We start from the raw sequence: 26,200 nt of genomic DNA, 5'->3' as shown, positions 1-26,200 counted from the left end.
GATCGCTTTACTACAAATCAACTTTTTTTGCACTAAATCTGTCCATCTTCATCTACTCAACAATCGTATGATGCCTCCACAAAACTGCGCCTCCTGTGTTACGATTTCTTCTCTCTTGAATGTCATGCTGCCTGGTTCCATACGACCGACCGAACACGAGGACAGGTGAAAAGTTCATCCCAATGTCCAATAAATTCAATATCAAGGTGGTGCGCACTGCAGTGCAGCACCACGTACCCCACACAAGAGGTCCTTGAGCTCCGCGCGGTGCAGATCACGTCTCAAGGCTCTTCCTCGCTATCGGTGCAGTGTTCCGAACCGAAAGTCAATACCATCACAGTCGCGGTGGCGCACTTTGCTCAAAAGTTCAACCTGCTCTCGACAGGACAGGTACAGGTATTACGCGGTGAGTCTGAAAGCGTTATTAACGAAAAATAATGTCTACTATTTCGGCACTCATCATTCGAAGATATGGCATTCGATTTGTTTGGAAATATTGCAACAAGAGGATCGAAGGTAATCGTGATTTGCGCATCAGTTTGTGACAAAAAAAGCAAGTAATTATTAATTTTTCAATGAGCATTTCCTAGATGTGATGTCCAAGCATCTTTCCTGTGAATTTGAAATTATCCCATAGAAAAAACCATGAGTTACAGTTAAGGCCCAAACGCAATGATAGCGGAACGGCAACGGAATGCGGAACCGGTTCGCCAGCATGTATCACAACATCTCGACTGAGCTGACAACGAATGAAATTGGATCAACACTGAGTCGACAAGTTGATTATAGTTCATGCTGGCGAACCGGTTCCGCATTCCGTTGCCGTTCCGCTATCATTGCGTTTGGGCCTTTACTCATATAAAAATCAATAACTAATTACTGAGACATCCGATTTGAAAACGGTCTTCAGCAAAGTTGTAGCTTACATTATTAACGTAGTTCTAATCCCCAAGAGCACATGGGCAGACACTATGATCGATTGAATGATTTGCTTACTTTTCCCATAGTACTTCCCATATAAACTTTGAAGGGCTTGTGCAGTTTCAATTTTCAACCGAATGAGAATGAGCTCAAATTTTTGGAAGGACACTCGGAATTCGATCTTTAATCGAATGAGCGGTGTGGAGCAAAAACATTTTTTTGAACCACTCTAATATCTACTGTTCTGATTTTTATATAAAATGGACATGTTCGGAGACCTGCAACTCGACTTTTAGCAAATCGATCCGAAATTACGACAATAACTCGTCGGTCAAAAATTATCAAATTATATACGAGATTTGTTGTTATAGATAAACGCCCATTTCAACAAAAAAGGGCAAATATTGATTCTTCGATATTTCAAAAACAAACAATTTAGAATAAACATTATATACCACAAAGTTTTAAATGTATTATAAATGAAAATGCATGCCTTCTTTTAAATAATCATTATGAACATGTTTCAATTTGGCAATTTTGTCATTTTGCTCAATATGGTGTTTTATGATCATTATAAAATTCTTGAACAGTATTTTAACACTTTCTGACAAATGAAACTTCAAGTTATTCCTGACAAGCAGTTCAACTTTCAGATCAATCGAATTGACAGAAACTGTGATACAAGTTTCCAAACTTGTACGTTTTGTATGAAAATCGATCGTTGTGATCTTCATTCTTGCCATTACTGAAAGAGGTAATATTCATTGGTCCATCAAAGATCTCGCCATAAATTCATCAAGAATCTCTTAAATCGTTGTGAATAGCTGGAAGGATTTACTATAAATCTTCAGAGAGCCATGCGAAATCTCGTCAGGAGCAGTAGTGGAAATGTTCGCATCATGATTAACCTCACGAGTGTAAACCAACGCAAAACAATCATAACAGACTCGCCAACAAGAAAAGTTCGCGAACTTTTACTCGTGAGTATCCGAACAAGGTATGATTTTTTAGGATTTCCACAAATAAATCAATTGTATATCTATCAAATCGACAGTTTACTGCCATTTTGTAGTAAAATAAACTTTGAAAACCAGAAACGTCGGAGAGAAAATAGTTTCTCCTTTCCAAAAGTGCAATTGACTCCGAGCTCCGAACACTTTCACGAATAACTTTATCTTCGTTTACTTGCGAGTACGACAGATGCGCATAAATCAGCATTCTGATGCTCGCGAGCATTTTGTTTTGTTTTTGTTTCGGTTCATTCAAATTGTGTGAATTTTAAGTAGGATATCACGTAGGTCTCTCATGAAATTAGCCAATTAATTGGCTAATAATTATCATATCAATTCAGCTGATCGTCAACCATTAAGGATCTGCTAAGATTTTCAAGGAAAATTACCTAATGATCTTCAATAGATCCCACCTTAATTAGTAGATTAGCACCTCGATTTTTTATAGGATTCCTGCAAAGATCTCATAAAGAATTTAGCATCAATTTCAACGGATCAAGCAACTCAACACCACAGGAATCAAGAAAACAGAACCTGGCCAGATTATTGTATGTATTTTCTTGATTTTTTCTTTCTGGCGTTACGTCCCCACTGGGACAGAGCCTGCTTCTCAGCTTAGTGTTCTTATGAGCACTTCCACAGTTATTAACTGAGAGCTTACTATGCCATGTGTATATCGTGTGGCAGGTACGAAGATACTCTATGCCCTGGGAAGTCGAGAAAATTTCCAACCCGAAAAGATCCTCGACCGGTGGGATTCGAACCTACGAGCCTCAGATTGGTCTTGCTGAATAGCTGCGCGTTTACCGCTACGGCTATCTGGGCCCCAAGGACAAAACGTCGAAAGCAGTCAATTTTCAACATCATTTGCCAGACGTCTTTTTTCACATCGGGATCGACTAAGTGTGCTATGATTATATGAACATTATTTCTTTCAAGAAATTTAGTTTCCTTTAATATCCGTTTTGGCATTCGAGGTTTCGGGAATCGACGTTTTGTCATTTTACATGCTTGAGATTTTCACGCTTGACTTGTAACTCACGCAACTCAATAGACAAAAAAAATCATGAATTATTTGGCCCATCCGTTAGACTCATTGGCTTGTATTTCCACAGTTTGATTTTTCACGCAAAGCACTTATTCTTTGTTTTTCTAAGCAAACCTTTCTAATGTAAACAATAACATTGGGTTTTGACATATTATCGATGTGTTTTATGATTGAATCATTTTTGACGCAAGTGATTTTGTATCAACATCTCATGGATGAGTTTTGGAAGCAGATCTCAAATGAGTTTGCTCTCGCGGAAAAACTCAAAGATTGAGATTTGAGTGTCAGTCTACCAACACTGCTTTGAAGATTTTCTCAGTAGTTTATGAGGTGATTTTTTACGGATATCCCAAGAAATACATCCGAGAATTACGTTCTAAAAGATAACCTGGATTTTTCAAAGGATAACCTTAGGGTCTTTCAGGATTTCCTCCGTAGATGCTGTCAGATATTTGCCAAAGTTCTAAGTTTTTCAGAAAATTCAAGATTTTTAAAAAGAATTTCCAAGCATACCTCAGGAGTTTCTCCAGGAAATGCTCCTAAGATTTTTTGAGGAATCCGTACAGAAACGTTTTGAAAAGTTTTCTAATGGCACCGTTCACAAATTATGTAACGCTCCAAACTTAATTTCTTCATCTAGAAGCGTAACGCAATTTTGTTAAAGAAATTTTTAAAGTAAGTTTAGGAAAAATCATGGAGGAAAGAAAACTTAAACTTATCCTTTGATGACACTTGTGAAAGTTCCAAAGTTACCCTTGCTAAACTCCTATAAGGATCTCTGAAAGAACCTCTAGATCAGGCCTGCCCAACCTATGGCCGGCGCCTTCATTTTGTGCGACCCGCGAAGAGTTTCAAGATTCTACTCATATCTGGCTCGTTGAATGAACTACCAACTTTAAGTTCGAACATACCAAGGCAGAACTATTTTAACTTTTAAGTTGATTTTAAGATTTAATCTCAATTTGATATTTTTTCTTACGTTAAAAAATACATCATGTTTTTGAATTCAGAATGAGTTAATTTGAAATTGTGAAAATATGTTAATGTTTAGCTTGACTTTCTGCCCTTTTTTTTAGTTTGATTAACCATGAGAACTATTTTACACATAACTCTTGCTAGAAACGATCGACTTGGGGTTCATTATGATAAGTTTTCTGAGTAATTAGTTTAGTTGTATCAGGTTTCCATTACTTTGCACACTATTTGATAGCCAAGACTGAAATTCTATCCAGTTTGAATGAAAGATATTTCAAAAAGGCCAATCACAATATCGTTGAATCATAGGTTCAATTCTCTCAGAATTTTGGGCATCGATTTATAGCAACCTTCTCCCAGATTCCTATTTCGGATTGAAATTTGGATTCACATTCTAATCAGGATCCAATAATTCAAGTTAGAATCTATGTCATCTAGTGGAAATTCTTTCAGAATTATATGCAGTATGCTAATAAAATTCTGAACAGTAATTTATAAGATTTCAGATGAGAATTTTTCGAATGAAGGGTTTTTACAAAATCAAGAGCAGCATTTTCATAGAACCCGAACCAGGATTTTCAAAATATAACATGTTGAATTCGGACAGAAAATGAATGCAGATTAAGGCAGAGCCCAAATAAGCATTTTTTAAAAAGAATCTTATACCAGAACTTGTATAATTCTCATTAATTCCATGGTGGGCCGTGGGCTGAAAATCTCCCTAATAGAGATAATAATAATAATAATTCCTTGACAAGATTAGCACAACATCCATGATTGAATCTTACATAATCCTGAGCAGAAGTAATTATTTTAATTTTGATGTAATCATGAGAAACATCGAAAATTTCTGAAAAAAAAAGAAAAAAATTGGCCCGCTGTACAATATTTTTTCAACAATTTGGCCCGCGGTCAAAAAGGTTGGGCTGACCAGCTCTAGATTATGTATTAATTTCTGAAAGATTTCATTGACAAAACATTGGACAGAATCTCGAAAGAAAATGGGACGAATAACTGGAATAATTGTTGTAGTATGAACTGGTGTGAAACCTTAAGCGAACTTTTCTTGAGAAATGACTGGAAGAACTGCAGGAGTAATCCTTGAACGATATGCGAGAGGAATTCCTAGAGAAATTTCTGGAAGAACTTCATGGCAAATCCCAGGTTGATTTTATTTTGAATGATGATTTCTGCGGATTGCTTTAAAGAATAACTAAAAAAATAACGTAGAAATTTCTAAAGAAGTTCCTAAAATAAAATGAATACCTTCAACAACTCTGCAATAAACTTTCTTAGATTTTTCGTGACAAAAATTAAAGATTTTTTTTTGCCGTTATTCTAAATAGAGTAACTGGAGACATCAGCGTAAAACATCCGAAGGAAATTCTGGGATAGTCTTTGGATAAATTTCAAACCTTCAAGAGCAACGATCTAGAGAACGATTGGTCGATCGCTGGTAATGACTGAATCGATCATATTGTCAGCTTCTAAATTGACCAGACATGTTTGGCTACAAAGCGGGACACATTTTATAAACTTCTGAAATATAGTGTAAGAAGTTTTAAAAAGTACACATTTTTACTACACTTTTTTTAATTTGTGGAAGGGATTATTAGTCGAGAAGTCTGTAAGTCGCAGACGAAATAGGCCTACACTGAGAGGCAAAATAAAGTGCCCACCTTACCAGTTTTCAAATTTCTGTCTTTGATTTGGTTCAAATTAAAGTTAACACACTTAAGGGCCGATTTCTTCACCTTCGCTTAAGCCGTAAACCACGTTTACCCATACGATTAAACCAGGTTTAAGGCCTAAGCGGTGGTGAAGAAACCGCTTATAAATCTTTTTTGATATTCTTTTAAAGTTGCACTTACGAAATTTTGATAAAAAAAAGAATTTTACTCAAAGAAAAAGAAAATAAATTTGTATTGAAAAAAATAGTGACAAAATAAAGTGCCCACTTCCTTCTTGGCCCCAGAAAAGATGATTTAAGAAAAATAAAGAGCAATTTAATAGTTAATGTGTCCTCCTTTGGCCTTAAGGACTTGCTGGAGGCGTTTCGGCATGCTTTTCACCAGGTTTTGTAGGTGTTGTGGTTCTAGTTCTTCCCACGCGCGGTCCAAGGCCTCAAAATAATTATTTTTGTTGGTAACACCAGTTTTGTCAACCCTGGCATCGAGAATCGCCCACAAATTCTCGATGGGGTTGAGGTCTGGGCTTTGTGGAGGCCATTCCAGCGGTTTAATCCGACAAGATCGGAAGAAAGACTTGGTCTTCTTGGCAGTATGCTTCGGGTCGTTGTTCTAGAGAAATATGAATTTGTCTTCAAGGCCCGTCTGGATCAGCGAAATCTCCAGATTTTCCCGCAAGATGTTGATGTAGGAAATTGCCGTCATTATTCCGTCGATTTTCACGAGGCTTCCTACTCCACTCCACGAAAAACACCCCCAGACCATCACACCCACTTCCTTCTTGGCCCCAAAAGAAGGAAGTGGGCACTTTATTTTGTCACTATTTTATTTTTTTCAATATTGATTTTCTTTTTCTTTGAGTAAAATTCTTTTTTTATCAAAATTTCGTAAGTGCAACTTTAAAAGAATATCAAAAATAAAATATCAAAAAAGATTTAAGTGTGTTAACTTTAATGTGAACCAAATCAATGAGAGAAATTCGAAAACTGGTGAGGTGGGCACTTTATTTTGCCTCTCAGTGTATCTGTCAAGATAAGCAATATATTGAAGTTTAAAGGTATTTGCTCGCCTTACTAGTGATTTTTAATATTAATTTTTTTTTTTGCAAAAGAAAGGTGAAGTGTTAAAGTTTAATTAGTAGTTTTTTTTCTTACACATTTTTATTGATAATTTTTAAAAATTAATAATATACGGCAAAAGCACTAATATTCGACCTACAAGAATTCTGTGCCAATTTTCGGATTTCCATACCAAGTAGGCCAAAATCGTACGAAGGGGTCGTAAATTGGTGCTCTTCCCCTATACAATTTTTTAGGAAAAGGATAAGCTTTTTTTTCATGATTTTGTTAAGTTAGGGAACCAGATCCTATTCTTGGCACTTTTGGTTCACTTCAGTAGTGGGTTTTTTTGCAAGCTTGTATTTGATCATCATATGTGTCGTATTGAAGTGCTTTTCATTGCAAATTTTCAGACAGTTCGGCCCATGCTAAAGTGAATTGTGTAAGTACCTAAGAAGCTCTGCACCCTTCTTAATTCTATGGAGTTTTTAAAATATTACATTTTTGCTCAAATATAATGTATAATATTCTAGTGAGATTTGCACAAACTTCGTGGAAGAGTTTTGAATATTTAACAGCTAAAACATCAAAACAAGTATAAATTTAGATCTGAATCATACGATATCTTCGAACCAGGTTTTTGAGGAGTTCAAATCAGAATTTCTTAAGCTTTTCGAATCAATTTCAAAGATATTCAAGCGAAAATTTGTAGTACTTCGAACTGAATCCTTTTATGATTCTGGATTGAATATATTCCAAGACACATTCTATATCAAGAAAGATTCTGAGCCTAATTCGGCGAGTTAGTTTGCTTAAAAAATCCTCGGAATTCAGACTTGATTCTGGACAAAATGCAGGAATTGACAACATATTTCGAAAGTGGAAGAAAATTACTGAGAGATTCTGAACAGAATCTTAAGAGGTTTCCTAAAAGTGCCATGAGAAGATTCTGTACTGAATCATGAGACTCAAATTAAAAAGTGCTGGTTTAAATCTTATGAGTGTTTTGACAAGACTGTGCCTGAATTATTGTGGAAATTTCTATTCGTGAATACTGTGCAAATGATGATTTCTACTAGAATGATGTTAAGATTCCGACTATAGGTAAATTTGTGGTTTCCATTAATTTCGATCAGAAACTAAAAAGCTACAGCAATGTTGAGTGTGAATAGAATCGTGCTAAGATTCCAATAATATTTTGCAAAGATTTCAGTATAAATCATTGAAGAATAGGAACAAAGTTCTGTTGAGATTTGTTAAGATCTTGATCAGAATCTTTTTGGCCCAAGATATCGGTGGAAGAATCTTTAGAGGAACTCATGGAAGTGTCCCTGAAAATATATTTCAGAAGAAATATCTGGAAAAATACTTGGAAGAATACCTATAGCTGTTTTTTCAGGAGTCTAAGAGGAAATTCATGAAGAACCTGTAGATCAGTCGCGTAAGCGTAATCATTCCACTGTAAGCAGAATAAGGAAAAGGGCTATTATAAAAACCTTAATAACTTTGCTTAAAATAGAGGCTTTACAGACGTCAAAAAAATAGAGACGTACAGTAAAAAAGTGACCAAGTCAAGACTAACAATTCAAAAGGCCTCAAGTCCAAAATGTAAACAAATCAGGTTTTTGCTGATTTTAGTGTATAAGAGCCTATTCTTACTGAAACATACAATAGCCATACAAAAATATGCATGAAAGTTGAAAAAACTACATTTTTCTATAAGGCCCCATCTCATTTTCCGCTAATCAGGTTATTTATCGCAAATGCGGCCTTTTCCTAAAAAGGCCTCATTTATATATTCGTCTGAAACCGAGTTGAGGCCTATTAAAAAAAAACTTCAAAATTGCAATTTAGAGAACGAAAAACGGTTAAATTTACTAAGTAGAAGTAAGTTATGCTACGGAGCGATTACGCTTTGTATTATTTTACACAGCGCTTGTCGCAATGGTGAACATGATCAAATTTTCCATCGGGTTCCTGTAGACTGATGTATTTTGTATCACACTACCTTATAATACCTGCGTCAGCCTGTCTGTACTTCAATCATTATCGACAAAACACGATTTGATTACAATTGCATGAAAAATAACGTTCAATTGCAATATTGAACCAATATTTTCTTGACGACAAACTCGCGTAGCACACCCTATGTTCATGAATGACGAGGGAGTTAATAAATCACATATTTAATCGACCGCCCGAATCTTTTTTCTGCTGTAGAGATTTCCTTGTACCTTACTTCACCACTTAACACTCTTCTACACTTCAATTTTCTTATTTCATCATCAATTTTGGATGATTTTCAAAAGGCCACATCACAAGATGATGAAAAAAGAAGCCACAACTAGAAGGCCTCAACACATGTTAGAGTAAACAAAGGCGTCAACTCACTGGCCTCATCAGCGTCGGCCGGCGTCTATGGGCACAAATGAAAAGGGCTGCACAGCTTTTGGTGAAATAAAAGCCTCATTTCCTTTGACTCGTTTTTTTAGTAGGATTTTTTGCTAAAATGATAGTAATTAATATTCATTGCTATAAATCAGTTTGTTCAGCGACTTTCTGGATGATAAAATAACATACAATGCATAAATTCATAATATAAATTTGATTTATTGTTTGACAAAACAAGATTGCGTTTTTCTCATTGTTTACTTTTTGAGGATGAGGCCTTTTGAATTGTTAGTCTTGAAGTCTGTTACCAGCTCTATTGTCAGGGAACACTTTGAAGCATATTCATATAAGTGAATAATAGTGAATATATCCTTCCCCGAACTTATCACTAATCACGATTACTTTCGAATCCGTTCTTGAAATATTCCCAAATTCCCAAAGGAGATGCTTGAATACTTTATCTGTCGAATGAGTGCCGAATTGGTGGACATTTTTATTCGTTAATAAAACTTCTAAACACACCGTGCTGTATTGATCTTCTTTTTCGCCCATTCTTGTTCCACGTCTTCTTAATGGTGCCACCACCTTATTTCTGCGTGGCTGCGACTTCAGGTTCATTATTCAGGTGCCTTGCACCCGCTGCTGCTGCTGCTGCCTTGCTGCTCGATGATGATAATCGATGAAAGTGAAGGTTGAATGAATGCGTTTTTGTGTTACGTTTCGCGCGCGCAGAGTTTTGGCAGCCCGCGTATGTCAGGCGCGGCGTTTTCCTTCATAAAATTCCGTGTGGCCCCACTGACTGACTGACATAACACACTTTGCTGTTTTTTTCTCTCTCTTCGGTTTGTGGTCGGAGGTGACCAAAGCCCAAACTTGATCGATCAACCGACGACGATCGATCGATTGATCACACTCCGCGGTATAATTACATGTTACTAACCACTCCGAGTCGTGGGCTTTTTGGAGTATCACGAGTGATCGATTGACCGACTGGCGAAAAAAAGAACGGTACCATTCGCGCACATGGATCCACTCGTGTGGAGATATGAGGTAATGTTTGATGGAAAAATTACTGGAACGGCACTTATGTAAAATCTAGGGTGCATTACATGGCTCTTTGTGCAACTAAACGAGCGCAAGTTCTTCTTCTCACTGAACACTTCCGGATCCTTAAGTTGCCCCCACGACCCGAAAACAACTTTCCAAAAAAATCCCCTCAACCCAAAAACCATTCTTCTTCTTTCTGGCGTTACGTCCCAACTATGACAGAGCCTGCTTTTCAGCAACTGTTTTTAGCACTTCCACAGTTATTAATTGAGAGCTTTGTTTGCCAATTGACACATTTTTTGCTTTCATATATTGTGTTGCAAGCACGATGATATTCTATTGGGAAGTCGAGAATATTTCCATTAAGAAAAGATCCTCGACCGCCGGTATTCGAACCCACGATTCTCAACTAGGTCTAGCTGAATAGCTGCGCGTTTACCGCTACGGCTATCTATGCCCCTAACCAAATCACACTCGTAATGAGAAGAGGTCACCACCTTTACCACAATCTCTTTAGTAGCTCTTCAGCAGCCAAAAATTCCGTCCACGCAAAAAAAAAAACACTCTCGACAGTGAGACAACGACCGCGACGACGAACCCCAAAACGATGATGACACGAAAGCACCACTCGCCGCGAAAGTCAATTTGCTACTAACGTTTTGCCTTTGCTCTGTTATTGTTGTTTGGCTCCGTCGTGCCCAACAAAAAAACGAGAAGAGAGCCCGACCCGACCCAACGACCACGCCACGATGACTGAAGCAAACCCCCCGAAGCCTTCTCAGTTCCAGCCAGCCAAGCCAGCCAGCTGGTTCCGAATTCCTCCCTCCGGGTGCGGTGCGAGAGACGTGCTTTGTTGTTCGGTCGAGATCCAGACATCATCGAAGCGTTTAGGAGGTGGAAGCAGCGCGGTAGGTTTCCTCTCCCTCTGAGCTAGACACAATCCATCGGGTGATCGCGCGGCACGATCGCGATCGCTAGTTCGCGAGAGCGTAGCGCGGCTGATAGGCAGTGTTGCCAGATCTATAGGAATTTGCGGAGATCTACGGAACTGAAAAATTTCTACGGATCTACACTCAGAAACACGGGTAGTCACAAAATTACTAAATTGTTGTAATATATGACTACTCTCTATCTGCCTCTCTTTCATGCTCTTACTAAAATCTGGACAAGAATTTCGTGGAATAGTTCGGTAAGACTTGCACATAGAAGTTGGGTACATCTCACAGAATTTTCCATAGATTTGCTAGGATTACCATCAAATCCTGGGCGTCATTATCACAACATTTTGTTTGGGTTGGTGGGATTTTGACAGAATCTTTGGCAGATTTCTGACAAGATTTGGAGTTGGTAGAATTCTAATCAGTGGCGTACCCAGAAAATTGATGAAAGAGGGGGGGGGGGTTATTTTTTCCGAGATTATTTATTGTACCGTAAAATAAGGTAACATTGATCAGCGGGATAACATTGCTCGGAATGTCCCTCCTAATAAAAAGTAGGAATCAAAATTTATTGAGCTTGAGCTTGAGCTTGATTGGCCGCCCGTGGATGCACTCCAGTATTGCCAGATCAGCTGCACTTACACAAGGAACCAACCGAATGACTGCTTGGGACTAACAGGCATCCTCAGTGTATAAGTGCTGGTGATCTTCTATTTTTAGGCAACAATGGCACCTGCCACGTCAGAATGCAGACCAATGAGGGGAAGGGGGAGGAATTGATGATGCATTGAACTGACTCCCACTTCTTCTTCTTCTTTCTGGCTTTACGTCCTAACTGGGACAAAGCCTGCTTCTCAGATTAGTGTTCTTATGAGCACTTCCACCAGTTATTAACTGAGAGCTTTCTTTGCCGATTGACCATTTTTGCATGTGTATATCGTGTGGCAGGTACGAAGATACTCTATGCCCTTGGATTCGAGAAAATTTCCTTTACGAAAAGATCCTCGACCGGCGGGATTCGAACCCACGACCCTCAGCATGGTCATGCTGAATAGCTGCGCGTTTACCGCTACGGCTATCAGGGTCCCACGTGGACCGTATATTCCACTGCATCCACGTCAGTTCATGCGGGAGTGTATGGATTGGAGGAAACCCGAGTAGGAACAAATAACTCCCCAATAACTTATGCATACCATATTTTGGTATCATACCATAATTAGGTATTATTCAGTTGTCAATACCTCATTTTGGTATTATAATGGTATTTGAAAAACAATTAAAAATACTTCATTTTGGTGTTCGATAGCTATTGAGGACTGCTGGAGGTATTGAAAAATTTCACTTTTATATGACAATCCATCAAGTATTATTTAGGTATTACAATACATGATCTAGTTATCAGCTTGGTATTTGTAGAATATGCATAAGGTATTATTTGAGGTATTTTACCTCTTATGCAGGGCTCATTCATACCTCATTCAGGTTGTAAGTATTGGAAATTGTCTGTTATGGAATACCTCAATTTGGTATTCAGTAGTTATTTTCTTCTGCTCGGGAAGGCATGGCAGAGAGGTTTGCTTTTGTGGTTAGCAGACTGCCTATGTATCAGGCGTAAGAAAGGTGTGCGCGTGGAATAGGAAGCGTTAGGGAAACGGTTTCTTGTCCGTCTCTGGTTCTAGCGTTTGCTATGAACGAATATAGTTTGAGTGTGATATATTTAGAATGGAAGATAGAAGCAAGTGAGAGATATACAACTACAAAGTACGAGGAAAGGGACGGGCCTGGGATTGAACCCATGACCTTCTGCATATGAAGCAGAAGCGGTAGCCATCAGACCACCAACCCCGTCGTTCTAAGTTCTTACACTAGAATAACTTAACATTTAAGTAAAAAACTCACAAGATTGTTCATTTTAAACGATAACTAGGTATTGTAGTATCCGGATCTGCAAAAATAATCACTTTCGGCCGATTTCGCCATCGCCCAAATGAACATGAGCTGGGTTTGAACCAGCACAACCATCCGCGACAAAATCGTTCATTAAACTGACTTCTCGAGTTCTCGACCACGCGATGAAGCTCAAATCGTTTTTCCGCTCATTCTCTTTTGAACTGTCAATCAAAAGCACACTCAAAAGATTCCTCTCAAATATATTGTACACTGACAACCAAAAGTATACACTGAAATAATATATTTTTTCTTCACATACGTAAATTCTCAACATATCAACTCTAGCTACCACAGTTATGAAAAGAATCACTTGATCAAATTATTAGGACTTCTCTTAAACTACAATTTGTAAGAGATATTCGAGCGAGGAAAGTTTTCTGCATTGAGGCGTTTTTTCAGTTCACTCTTAAAGATAAACCATAAAAAAAAACATTTTTAAAAAACATAACATAGCAATTTGAAAATTGATCAATTTTTAATAAAATTTTCGAATTTCCGATTGTGTCATAATAAAATTCCATACAAAATCTCTGGCTTTTAACCCTTATTGAAATCTACTTTTTCTTATGCTGGTGTGTGAGAGCAAAAAGAGTTGTGTTTGATCTTCCGACCTTGACGCTTGCTCCTGCGGGGGCCGGCGATGAGGGCAGGATCAAACATGTCGCGCGTCGGTCGAGTAAAAGTGAAAAAGTGGCGTGATCCATTAGTTGTGTTTGATCCTTCGACCTTGACGCTTGCTCCTGCGGGGCCGGCGATGAGGGCAGGATCAAACATGTCGCGCGTCGGTCGAGTAAAGTGAAAAAGTGCCGCTTTCGATTAGTTCTTTATGATCTTCCGACATTGACGCTTGCTCCTGGGCAGTGCTTCAAGAAAGCCCGAGTAGTCGTCAGTTGTTTTCCCTCACGGGTCGCGCGCCTATTTTCTCTGAGTGCTTTTATATAGCCGAGCAAACGACTGAAGCTGAAAGAGGATTGTTGCTGCTCAATGATGACGGATCAAATGGTGAGCTCGTTTCATATTACTGTTCCTAATCTATAAAATATGTATGACTGTACCGTTAATCGTAGATGTAAATATGATGTTTCAAAAAAATATGAATGGTTCGTCACTGTGAGTGTCGACATAAACTCTGATTCATAAATTATTTATGTCTAAATTTTTTTTTATTCAATACACCTTCTTATTTTTACCTTTATTTTTGTAATTAAAAATAAAACTTTGAATGGTTCGACACTTCAAGTGTAGACTTCCGAAAGGTTCACTTTATTCAACAAACTTTGAAAGGTTCGTCACCTCAAGTGTCGGCATAATTTTTCTCTACATAGATATTGTTCATGTCAAATGAAAATATTATATTTACATATAAGCATGTTTATATCTCACAAATCATTGTTTATCATGGTCTAATCGCTTATCAAAGTGAATCCTGTGACCCAACGATCCTTCCCATTAACAAACATCCCTCCCAGTAACCTTTGTGGAGATGCAGAGGCAAACACGGTCTCCAAACAGCAAATGTTACACACTAACATTCCTTCCCCCAATCCCACCTGACTGCAAGGACGTGGCCGGCGCCGTTATTGACCATGTATAAATAGAGGCACTGAATTATGCACACTGAAGAAGATTATGGCCAATCCCAGCCGAACTTCTAGTTGATTCTTTTTGTATTTTCACTGACTTCGGTCAATCACGGAATAGCAACCATTGATATGTGTAGTCAGTCTAAGCTAAGCTAGCTAAGCTGGTGTGTGAGAGCAAAAAAAGGAAAAAGCAGATTTTTAACTTCAATTTGTTAATTTGTTAATTTCAAATTCAGATTTTAACTTCAATTTGTGAGCAAGCTTTATTTTTCATGACAATCAATATCGTCTCGATGTGACAACTAGCAGCACTGATCGGACACCACGTAACCGTTCACGTGACTATGTTTTAAATTGATAATTTTTCTAGCTGTTACGTCTGTTTGTCTGTGATTTAATAGTCAAGTTAAAATTTAACATAACATAGTAATCAGCATTTAGCATGGCGTGCTATTTTTATGGAAAAAAAACTACATCTACAATTCCAACAAAAAGATTCCACAAATCAGTCATTAAATTTACCGTATAAGTATAAAGAATAGCCTTTGATTCAAACAGAGGCGTCCCGTGAGGAATTTGATTACCTGTGCACTGACTCGCACAAACCGTTTATTTTGAATTATAAATAGGAATTTTTCAATTGATTTTTTAAAATGTATTTCAGCTTAAAATGTAATTTCTTATTAGAAACACATTAAAATGTAATTTCCAATACTGTATGCATTCTGGAAGTGTCTGGAAGCTATTATATTTGTTGCTCATTGGACGTATTTTTTGTTTGTTTTCTTCGTTTCAATCACTAGTTGTAAATTTTAGGAATTTTGGATGATTCCTTATATAATGTTTAGGGACAAGGAAAATTCTCAGCAAAATTCTCAAAATTTCGCTGATACCAAGTCGATGAAAGAAAAATTTTGCGTATTTATCGCGGTCCCATAGTTTGATCATATTTGACATAAAATTGTGTATTTACAGTAAAAATGACCTTTATATGCGTAAATTTCAAGAATTTTTCGTATTTCGCGAACTGAGATAATAAGTTTAATATCATATTATCAATGCAAAATTTAAAGCAAGAAGAAAGACTTTTAACTTGAAACTAAACGATTAGCACATTTTTTTATATGAAACTCGGCTTACAAATAAATAAACCATTCTTATGAGCAAAAATCTGAACTTTTCTGAGATTATCATATAAACCTTCAGAATTCAACTATTTACGCGTCATTTTCCAAGTTTCGCGATGATGGATAAATTCCGTGGATTTCGTGGCTTTCGCGAAATTCCGAATCTCCATTATTCCTAACGTTGTTATTCTATATAATAATTCTTATTATTTACAGCTTGTTAATTGTATCACGATATCTTAGCTTTTAACGATGTCCAGCGCTGGTACATCTCCTTGTATACTTTTGTGGATACATCAAAGCTTTTAAGTGAAATGATGACTGACTGTTGAACGCTGAAACCCACTTTACGCCCACCGCAATTTATCAGTTGTCGGTCTGTTGAGCAAGAAAAGCTATATTCACTCATAGTTTATAAATCAATTCGAAGCCACATAAATTTGGTTTATATAATAAGATAAAACATAATCAATTTTGCCAATATGTTTATAACATCTAGTTTTGGTTCCAATCAATATTTCACCTAGTAAGGCGCGACACCTGGAAGCTCCATGCAACATACATACACACAAAGCATGTATGGCGTTGACGCTTTCTCTTCCATCAGCAGACGTCGTGACGCCAGTTGCGCGCGCTTTCTCAATTCTTGCAAACCAATGCGAGCGTCATGGGCAATTTCTCTCTCGGGTGCACAAATTGGAGTGAACCAGATTTTACCAATACAATGCCACTGTTACTCTAGAAATGCCAATACAAATGCACATTCCTGCTGTGTCCATACACGCTATTTTCGTGCACAAGAAAGAGTGCACGACTGAAATGAACATTCTTTGAAATACGATGGAGACGCATGGCAGTTTGTCTTGTTTGCTTTGCTGTTTTCGCTTGCTGGTTGAGCAAGACCATGGGAGGGAGAATCAAACGGTTTGTCCACAGAGGGCGATGCACCAATTGAAGGTGAAGAAATCAAACAACATTTTCAAGCAACTACACATTATGAATGTTGGAAGTATTGAGAATTATAACATATACATATTTAATTTGTTAGTTCGAAATCTTTGACTGTGCAGTGCACCAAGTGCACCTTAGGACGAGACGCCACTGGATTCAAAGAAGGGAAAATATATGATGGAAGTATTAAAAGCAATAGTGACATTATTTTTGAATGAGTATGTCTCGAAAGAACAATTTAATTATAAAAGATAAAAAATCTGATTAAAACATTAGCAGCACTAACTACAATAATTTTGTCGACAGTATAACTATAAAAAATAACCTTCAATTTGAAGAAGGGATAATCTCTGATGAAAAATTTGCCAATAATATGTGTACAACCAAACTCAAAAGATGAACAGCAGTTAGCGTCGTTCATATTCTTGATATTACGCCCCAACCCAAGCTCTTAGCTTAGTATTCTAGGAGCACAGTTATTTTTTTTTTTTTTATCTTTATCAACGAGATTTTTAGCCCTGGGCTAGTTCATCTCGGGACCAATGGCTTTACTTCCCTTCCGAAGGAAGTCGTCACTGAAATTTTTAGTGACTATCTCGGGGATGGGATTCGATCCCAGGTCCGTGTGTTCTAACCACTACATCAGGTCCGTCCCCGAGTCCACAGTTATTGACCAAATGTTTGCTTTGCCAAAATGGCCATTTTGCATTATTATTTGGGCACGATACATGAGCACGTGTATACTCCATGTCCAAGGATCCTGGATCGACTGGGAACCGAACTAAAATACCTTCAGCATGGCTTTACAGTTTACTCTACGGTCACAGAAGTTACCACAAAGCTAATGAAGCAATTTAAAGCATTTTCATGCTAATAATTTAATCAAGTTTTTGTTCTAAAAATTGACCTCAAAGGATTCACAACTGTGGGATGACTGCAAGGCAATCGTATTTCAAAGGACACACTTTTGATATTTAGGGGCCCAGATAGCCGTAGCGGTAAACGCGCAGCTATTCAGCATGACCATGCTGAGGGTCGTGGGTTCAAATCCCGCTGGTCGAGGATCTTTTCGGGTTGGAAATTTTCTCGATTCCCAGGGCATAGAGTATCTTCGTACCTGCCACACGATATACACATGCAAAAATGGTCAATCGGCAAAGAAAGCTCTCAATTAATAACTGTGGAAGTGCTCATAAGAACACTAATCTGAGAAGCAGGCTTTGTCCCAGTTGGGACGTAACGCCAAAAAGAAGAAGAAGAACTTTTGATATTTGAAGCCATCCACAATTATCAAAAATGTCAGCTCACTTTTCACACAAACAAATTCATTTTTGTTATTCTGGGAATCATGCCTATCGTCCATTATGCCTAATGTCCATTATGCTTAACATTCATTATGCCAATCGTACTTATGCCTAACGTCGTGCACCCACACCACACTTAAGATCAAACTTACTGCACGAAAAGATATCACGTGGTAACTCTCCTAGTAACCATGGTTTTGTATGACCTTAATTCAGTATTAGAACAAATTAATTGCCATTTACTAGAATAATGCTAATGCCATGGTCTATATGATGTTCATGTGATACAGAGTGAGTTGATTTTTCATAGAATTTCCTGAAAAGGTTCTCCAGGAAATTGAAGGACAAATTTCTCCAAAGGTTTCAAAAAGCGTTTCTGATACGAATTTTCGAAGAAATCTCTGAAGGAATTGAGGCGCAATTTTTGAAGTACGGTATAGAGGAATTCTTAAGATATTTACTGGAAGGATTTCTGGCTAAATGTTTAAAGAAATTCTTGAATATATTGTTGAATAAATACCCAATAGAACTTGGTAGAGGGATCTGTCGAAGAATACATAGAGCAATATCTTGAAAGAATTGTGAAGTAATTTGTGTGCAAGTCCCTTGACGAACTGCTGGAAGAAGGGAATCATTTCTAGATTAATACCTAGTGGAAGTCCACAAATAATTGTGAGCTTTCTACATACATTCATAGCACATTTCTTGTCGGAATCCCTGAAAAAATCTGATATGGAATTTATGGAAAGTCTATACACCAAGGTTTTTTTACACGTGTCCCTACGTGCCGTGTGAAAAAAAAAACCGCGCAAAAAAAAAACATGCTGATTTCGGAATCCGTGTAAAAAGAACCGTGTTAATTCTGAAATCCATGTACGTAAGAAAAAAAGCCGTGTAAATTCCGAAATCCGTGTAAATGAGAAAATAAAGCCGTGGATATTCTGAATTCCGTGCAAAAAAGTACCGAGTAAATTCCGGAAGCCGTGTAAAAAAAGCCTTGTAAAAAGAAACCGTACAAAAAATTTCAATGTATATGATTTTTTTTTATTTCTGTGCTGTTTCAGTATTTTTCAGTATTTTTGGCACTTTTTATATTCTTTGAAAAATAACAAAAAATATTCTGAGAAAATTTAAGCTCTCAAAATCCTAAGCTGCTCTTTCTTCAGACATCATAAAATTGTATTCAAACGATCAGCTTTCTTTTGAAATTTGTAGCTTTCTTCCAAAAAAATTGAAATCCTGGTATGTATTAAGTTCTGAAAATCTGGCAGCGCTGATGCTGATGTGACGATTTCAAGCCAATGAATGTAGTACGATCGCCCCGCGATTCCAAAACCTGGAGGAGAAAGAGAACGTGACGGCGAAGAGATTTGCGGCGCGATCTCCGGCGATTCGCTCGTTATCAAACGGCTTTACAGGATCATTATGACATGAGGTACCACACCACACTTGATTCGCTCATTTTTCTTCTACCCGATTGTTGTTGTTGTTGTTACAAGACGACGGTGATGATGTTGACGTTGGCTGAGAAGCGATTGCGTATAGGAAACCGACCGACCGACAGACGGTACTTTTGGCAAAGTATGCGCTGCGATGGGTTGTAATAAGCGAACGGCGTTTCTTGTTCTATTTTCTTGATTAATTGGAGACGTGTGTCGCTGAGAAAGAGGTTCGCTATGATGGGGCAAAGGAATGATCGGTGATGATTGTGATAGGAGAAATGGTGAATGAATGAAATTGTTTTCAAAATATATAAAGCAATTTGTTTTATTATGGGGTTTAGAGTTCAGAAAACATTTTAGATAGGCTGGTAAGGTTTGTTTGAAAAATATTGATCAATGTTAGGGCAGGTTCAGTGGATTATGTTCGTTTTACAGCAGTGCGATACTCAAGACTCGAATCAGTGACATTCTTCTTCTTCTTCTTGGCATTACGTATTCACTGGGACAGAGCCTGCTTTACAGCTTAGTGTTCTTATGAGCACTTCCACAGAGCTGCTTTGCCTTTGCATTTGAGAGCTTTCTTTGCCAAAGTTGGAGAAACCTATTTGGATTTCCTTATAGATAACTGACCAAATTTCTTCAAAACCTCTGAATTAAACCCAACTGGATACACTTAGAAGAACTCCTGTAGAAATCTTTGAAAGAAATCTTAGAGTAAAAACTGAATAAAACGGTGGAAACATCTCTGGAGGAAATCATGATAAAAATTTGGGAGTAATCCTTATTGATATTAGTAGAGGAAGTAGAGTCCTAGTGCTCAAGTATTTCCTGGAAAAAATTCTGGCAAAATCTCTTTAAAGAATCGCTAGAAGAGATTCTGGACGAATTGGAGGAATCTCGAGAGTAATTGCTGGAGGTGTCCTTGAAAGTGTACTAGTGAGCTTTGTTTTTTTAAAAAGCAAGCAATCCATGAACGACTGAATGCATCAATTCTACTATGATCAGAATCCTCACTTCCATCATACATCATTCCACACAATCGACCCAAATTGCCTCCCTTCCGGGAAAGAAATTTCCAACTTTCAACCGAACCAAAAAGCAATAAACCAGAAAGCTCGACTTGTTTCTCGTTGTTTCGTTTCGCTCCCCGACCATCATCTGGGCCGATGTTGGTCAGTTAAAAATGACAACAAACGGCGGTAGGCACTTGGCACAAACATGGGGGAAAAAGACAACGAAAAACACTAACTAGACAGAAGTACAGAAATACAATACGCTTTTAGGCTAAATGAGAAAACTGCACAACATCAACAACTGCTGATAACAAAACATCTCCATCAGGAACGAGAAAAAAAAAACATTCCCTCGGTGATATCGAACAATTGCAGAGCACATCCCGAACAGTTGGAAGAAACAGGATAGTAACAGAATGAGATATTTTTGATATCCGATTTTTATATCTTCAGTTGTTATAAAACGTGTGTTCTTAGTAGTTAAGATATCAAAAAATTTAACAAAATTTCCACTAACTAACAAAATTATAACAAACTTTATTATAATTGTTAATAATCTATTTAAATGAAAATAGAAGTGTGTTTATATGTCACGAAGTGGCTTGAGAATAGACTATCAGATTTTGAAAATTCTAGCTTAGTTATGTTCCTGAAGTTTCACGACAAAGTTTAAAATTTATTGTTAAAATTCAAACAAATGTTGTCTGTTGAAAAATATAAAAAACTTTCAACGATGGAATTACGTCATGTTATGGTATTTTTAACAGATGTTAATAAAAAATAGTTATGATCATATTATATGCTTCGTATAGGGATGCCTACCCAACTTCGGTGGTATTGTCGGAGAGGAACAATTCCGAAATGTGGGCCAGATCGATGAAATGTAGGAAATATGACCACGAAAGTCAAGTTCACCGTACACGAGTTGGAAGGTTGTAGGACAAAAGGTCGAAGGACAGAAGGTCGAATGACAAAAGGTCGAAGGACAAAAGGTCGAATGGACAAAAGGTCGAAGGGATAAAAGGTCGAATGGACAAAAGGTCGAATGGACAAAAGGTCGAATGAAAAATAAGGTCTAATGGACAAAAGGTCGAATGGACAAAAGGTTGAATGGACAAAAAGTCGAATGGACAAAAGGTCGAATGGACAAAAGGTCGAATGGACTCCAAATTGTACCATTGAAATGATTATCGTGCACTCAGTTGCTAACATTTTGACCACAAATTTCTCCCTTCTCATCTGAAGTTTTTCCTTCTTTTAAATGATAGCTGTTCTTTAGAATTACCGTTTGAAGCAAGAATTTGTACTAAGGCTATCATTTTCCAAACAAAAGATTAATTTTCTGAACGTCGGTTGTTATAATTGTGATACTCCAAAGCATAGAGTAATTATTATTAGCTTTTTATTTGATACATTTTCAAAAGAGATTTGTTCTTCTTTTAAACATTGGCTGTTCTTTTGGAGTTATACATTATAGTGATTTTATACTGTTGTAGACACTTGTATCGACGATTATTCCTTCGTTTATACATCGGCTGTTCTTCATAGATTTCAATTTTAAATCTTGTGTGTATTTTTTTTTTTAATTTAAATGCTGCTTTCTTATAAATATCGGCTGTTCTTCATGCTTTATAGTGTTTATGGGCATTTCAATTGCATATCTAAAAAAAAAAATGTCCTTCTTTTGAAGTTTTGCTGTTTTCGGGGCTATGTATTAGAGTTTTATCTGACTTTTGGTTTCGATTGATTTTAATTAGCATCAGGGAAAAATAATCATCCTTTTTTGGAATTAAGCCCCAACTAGGGTAGGGTCTTCTTTTCAGCTACTCAAGCATTTACTGAGAGCTTTTCTATTAATTTTATCATTTTTTTTTTATTTGCACATCATGCTTTTTATTAAGAGATGCGGGATTGGATGTTTTTATTAGGATTGCCGGTGTGATGTCGTACCAATGCCCATGCTCTGAATTCAGGTTTACAGAAAACACATACATTACTCTTGAGCTCAGACTCATTTCTCTTCGGAACCACCTGATGGTATTACTTCGAGAAGAGCCTATTGCATATAGCACTTTACCACATGCAGCAAAAAAAACCTAGGGAAACTGCTTATTCTAGCTGCCTTGAACATTGTTACAGGGAACCAGCCTCGAACCATCTAACAAGTGTAATGCACCTCGATGCACTTAGAGTTACACAATTACCAGGAGAACATAAATTACCTGACGAGTCTCAAACCAAACCGCCTTTCAACGCATCAAAATCGTAGTGTGCTGCGCTTCGCGAAAATTCTAAAAGCGAGCGCGAGAAGATTCAACACATGCGCTGCTCGGTGCTACGCTCGCCATCGGTGTCCAAGTTGTACAACAACTACTTAGTAACGAAGAGTCTCTACAGCTATTTATACCTTATTATGCAGGTGACTAGATGGTCTACATGTTACGGTCGAAAACGCGCGATCCGGAAGTTACAATTTCGATTCTCGTTTTAAAATTTTGTCTTCACGTCAATTATTGTGCTGTTTTTGAACAACGCCTGTGACGGAGCGCATGAGACGCATGGACAAATTACCCTAAGAAAAAAGCGAGGAACACCAACATAGGTCTCAAAATGTACAGTGCACGGGTGAGCCTGAAAGGAATGTGGCTCTTGTCCATAAGGCTACAGCACGTACACAGTAACTCTGGATGCACTACGACCTGAAAAGTCTAACAAAATTTCACCCCAAAAAGATCGTTGACCAGCTGAAATTGAACCTTCCTCAGCACGGTCTTTCTGAAAATATGCGCGTTTTCGTCACGTCTATTTTAGCTGTAGCGCTTGTGCTTGGTTTTTATCTCAAAAGTATAGCCTTTTATTCTTCCTAAATTGTTGTCCATTCGACCTTTTTTGTCATTCGACCTTTTGTCCATTCGACCATTTGTCCATTCGACCTTTTGTCCATTCGACCTTTTGTCCATTCGACCTTTTGTCCATTCGACCTTTTGTCCATTCGACCTTCTGTCATTCGACCATTTGTCATTCGACCTTTTGTCCTTCGACCTTTTGTCATAGATTCGAGTTGGAAAGAGCATTGCAGCCCAGCCCAGCAGCACACAATGGAGCAATAAAACCAAAACACTCTGGAGATTTGTCGTCGTCTTCATGACATGACTTAATTCGGAAGGTAAGGAGGAGATACAGTACCATTCAATTCAGTCCACCGTTTATAGTTTTGTATGATTCTGACGTAGATGGGCCTATTGTGGGTACACGGGGTGTACTGATTCATGTAATGATTTACGATTGAAAGTGGGGAACATTGTCTGTCCGAAAGGAATCGTATATCTTATCTCCGGACGGTGAATTGAATTGTAATTGTAGGAACTAGGATTGCAGGGCTGGAAGCGATTGAGTGTCTTAAAACTTTAGAGAATTAATTTCTGAAAACTAGAATAAACAGGTATCAAAAAGAAATCAAGTGGAGGCCAAACAGGAGCCAAAAAGGGACCAAACAAGAAAAAGAGAAATCAAGAAAACAAAAAGAAACCAAATAGGAACCAGGGGATAGGAGCGTTAATAAAGGTGCCTCAGAAAAGAATGTGATTAATATTATTTGATGAGTTTGTTCGCTGTAAATATAGTTTACACGTGTATATCCAAGTTTTCGCGCAAAAAATGTACATCATTGCGTTACCAATCATCATTACATGGAATTTTTGCGGATCAAATCGACGGGATCGTTCAGCTCGATTTCTAATCCCACCAGCCGTAGACCTCGTCAGAGGAATTCCCCTCCCCAAAATACCTGCATCGTTTCTCAGAATTTGAAAACAAAATCGAAGAATTGCTGCTTGCCGATGATGCTGTGTGTGGGAAATCCACTTAATCGAGAAGAAAGAAAAAAAAAACCTTGGACTCGGCGCTGCTGTCCATACTTGAGACTCAATTGTGTCTGCAATGAAGTGATGAAACATGTAGAAGTAGCCCTCTGCTCACTTGTGAACCGGGAACGGTGATTCTTGCTAGGGTTTCTTCTTCTTTAGAGATATTGGCCATGACGGGTAAACAGTAGTACAAACCTGAAATCGAAACAGCAAAAAGACGAATTGTTAAAACACGTAATAACACTCAACACTCGGAAGGGAATCAAAGCGAAACACAAGCACTCTATCGAAAGAAATCGGAAAGTAGCTAGTGTGGCTCACACAGCAAAATAACAACAATAGCAAACAGTTAAAGACGGAGAAACTACCTTAAGTTTAACTGAGCAACTTCAACTGCGGGAAGCGCACAGGAGAATCAGGTTAATCTTATTCCGTGGGCATTCGTCGTCTTCTCCTCATTGTGTGTTGGCTGGATGGAACTTACTTGGCTGCCAAGGCTGTGTAAGTTGCCGTAGGTTGGCGTTAATCAGTGCTCTCTTTTTCCCAGCTAGATGTATCTGCCCAGACCGGCAACAATTGCCCCAACGCACACAGTTCATTGCTCTAGATTAGTAAATTGGTCTGATGTGTGCCGTATATGTATGTCATCATCGGCCAGCGGCATAACTCACAGCAGGGCCATCAACGCTCGCGGATGATCAATTATGTTTGCAGAAAGAGACTGAGCTGAAATGACTTTACTGTTCCGTACTCGGTATCCACTGGTCATACGATTTCCTTTTCTTCGATGTATCAATGATTGAAGTCAGTATCGTAGGGACATAATTTTGATCGAAAAATTATTCTTTTTTTTTCAAAAAATAAATCAAGAAAACTACTGCAATGAAAACATATTTACAGAAATTTACCCGAATTTATCCCTAAAACCGATTATTAAGCACTAGATTATATTAAATCATCATATTTACGGTTTCGCATTATACGGTTATAATACAGTGTATTCTGTGCTTTCTCGTTTTTGGTGTCTTTCAAAAGATACCAATCTGATTTCTCGTTCATATTTTTTTCGTGCTATGTTTGCACAACTCAGATTAAACCAGGCTTTGAAAAATTTAACGATCATTGACACACGAGCCATATTTTTATCCCATTCAACCACCTGCATTCATACAACACGCATGACATTTATCGTTCGGGGCAGAAAACGAGCCATGAACGAAAACAAGAGACACACACCCACTGTTTGGCGCCGATCACTGTGTGTCAACACTTGTAACATTCGCTGGCCCACTCTGATTCTGATCAAGAAATAGAGGCGAATATTTTCCATTTTCTGTGCTATGTTTGCAACCAAAGGGGTGTTCAATGGTCCAATAGATTATAACTAGGTTGTTAAAGGCTGCATTACCAGAAAATATGAAAGTTATTACCAATTTAATGCAAAACATAAATCACCCGAATGGCTTGATACTGTTGCAGTCTGTGAGAGTTGCTGCTCTCGTGCCACGTACTTAACGAGAGAGTAAATGTTTACATTCATAGGGCTCACCGATTGCGATGTGCCACGAACTGTTATTGTTCGCTAACCATACTCTCCGAATATGGTTCGATCGGTTTATTCGGAACAAAATCCATAAATGAGCATGAGCATGATTGACCGCCCGCAGTTGCTACTCCGTTATTGCAAGAACAGTTGTACCTACACAGGGAACCAACAGATGCTACGCAGGATCAGTAGCATCTTCAATGTATAAGTACTGGTGCTCTCATTATTATAACAAACAATACCGGCGCCGGCTGCGTCCGAATGCAGGTCAATTTGGGAATGGGAGGGAAATGTTGACGTGTTACTTGCTTTATGGATGCCGAGGAGTCCTCTGCACTCCCA

General features: G+C 37.9%; 1 protein-coding gene across 8 annotated transcripts in view; it reads right to left on the bottom strand.

Moving 5' to 3' along the window:
- LOC5571296 (serine/threonine-protein kinase N) overlaps positions 1 to 26,200 on the bottom strand; it is a 370,020-nt gene that overhangs the window by 260,307 nt on the left and 83,513 nt on the right. For 2 of the 8 annotated variants that reach the window (XM_021840131.1, XM_021840138.1), the window contains exon 1: positions 10,636 to 10,888. The exons of 2 other annotated variants lie outside the window; for them this stretch is intronic. The gene's annotated coding sequence lies outside the window, so the exon portion shown is untranslated. Of the gene's footprint in view, positions 1 to 10,635; positions 10,889 to 26,200 lie in introns of those variants that run through there. 4 more of the 8 variants (XM_021840136.1, XM_021840132.1, XM_021840141.1 and 1 more) reach the window with 4 other exon arrangements.

The sequence above is a fragment of the Aedes aegypti genome, chromosome 2 (genome assembly GCF_002204515.2).
Source record: "Aedes aegypti strain LVP_AGWG chromosome 2, AaegL5.0 Primary Assembly, whole genome shotgun sequence".
Lineage (NCBI taxonomy): Eukaryota > Metazoa > Arthropoda > Insecta > Diptera > Culicidae > Aedes > Aedes aegypti.
Note: the sequence above shows the minus strand (reverse complement) of the source record. Positions and strands in the feature narration are given on the sequence as shown.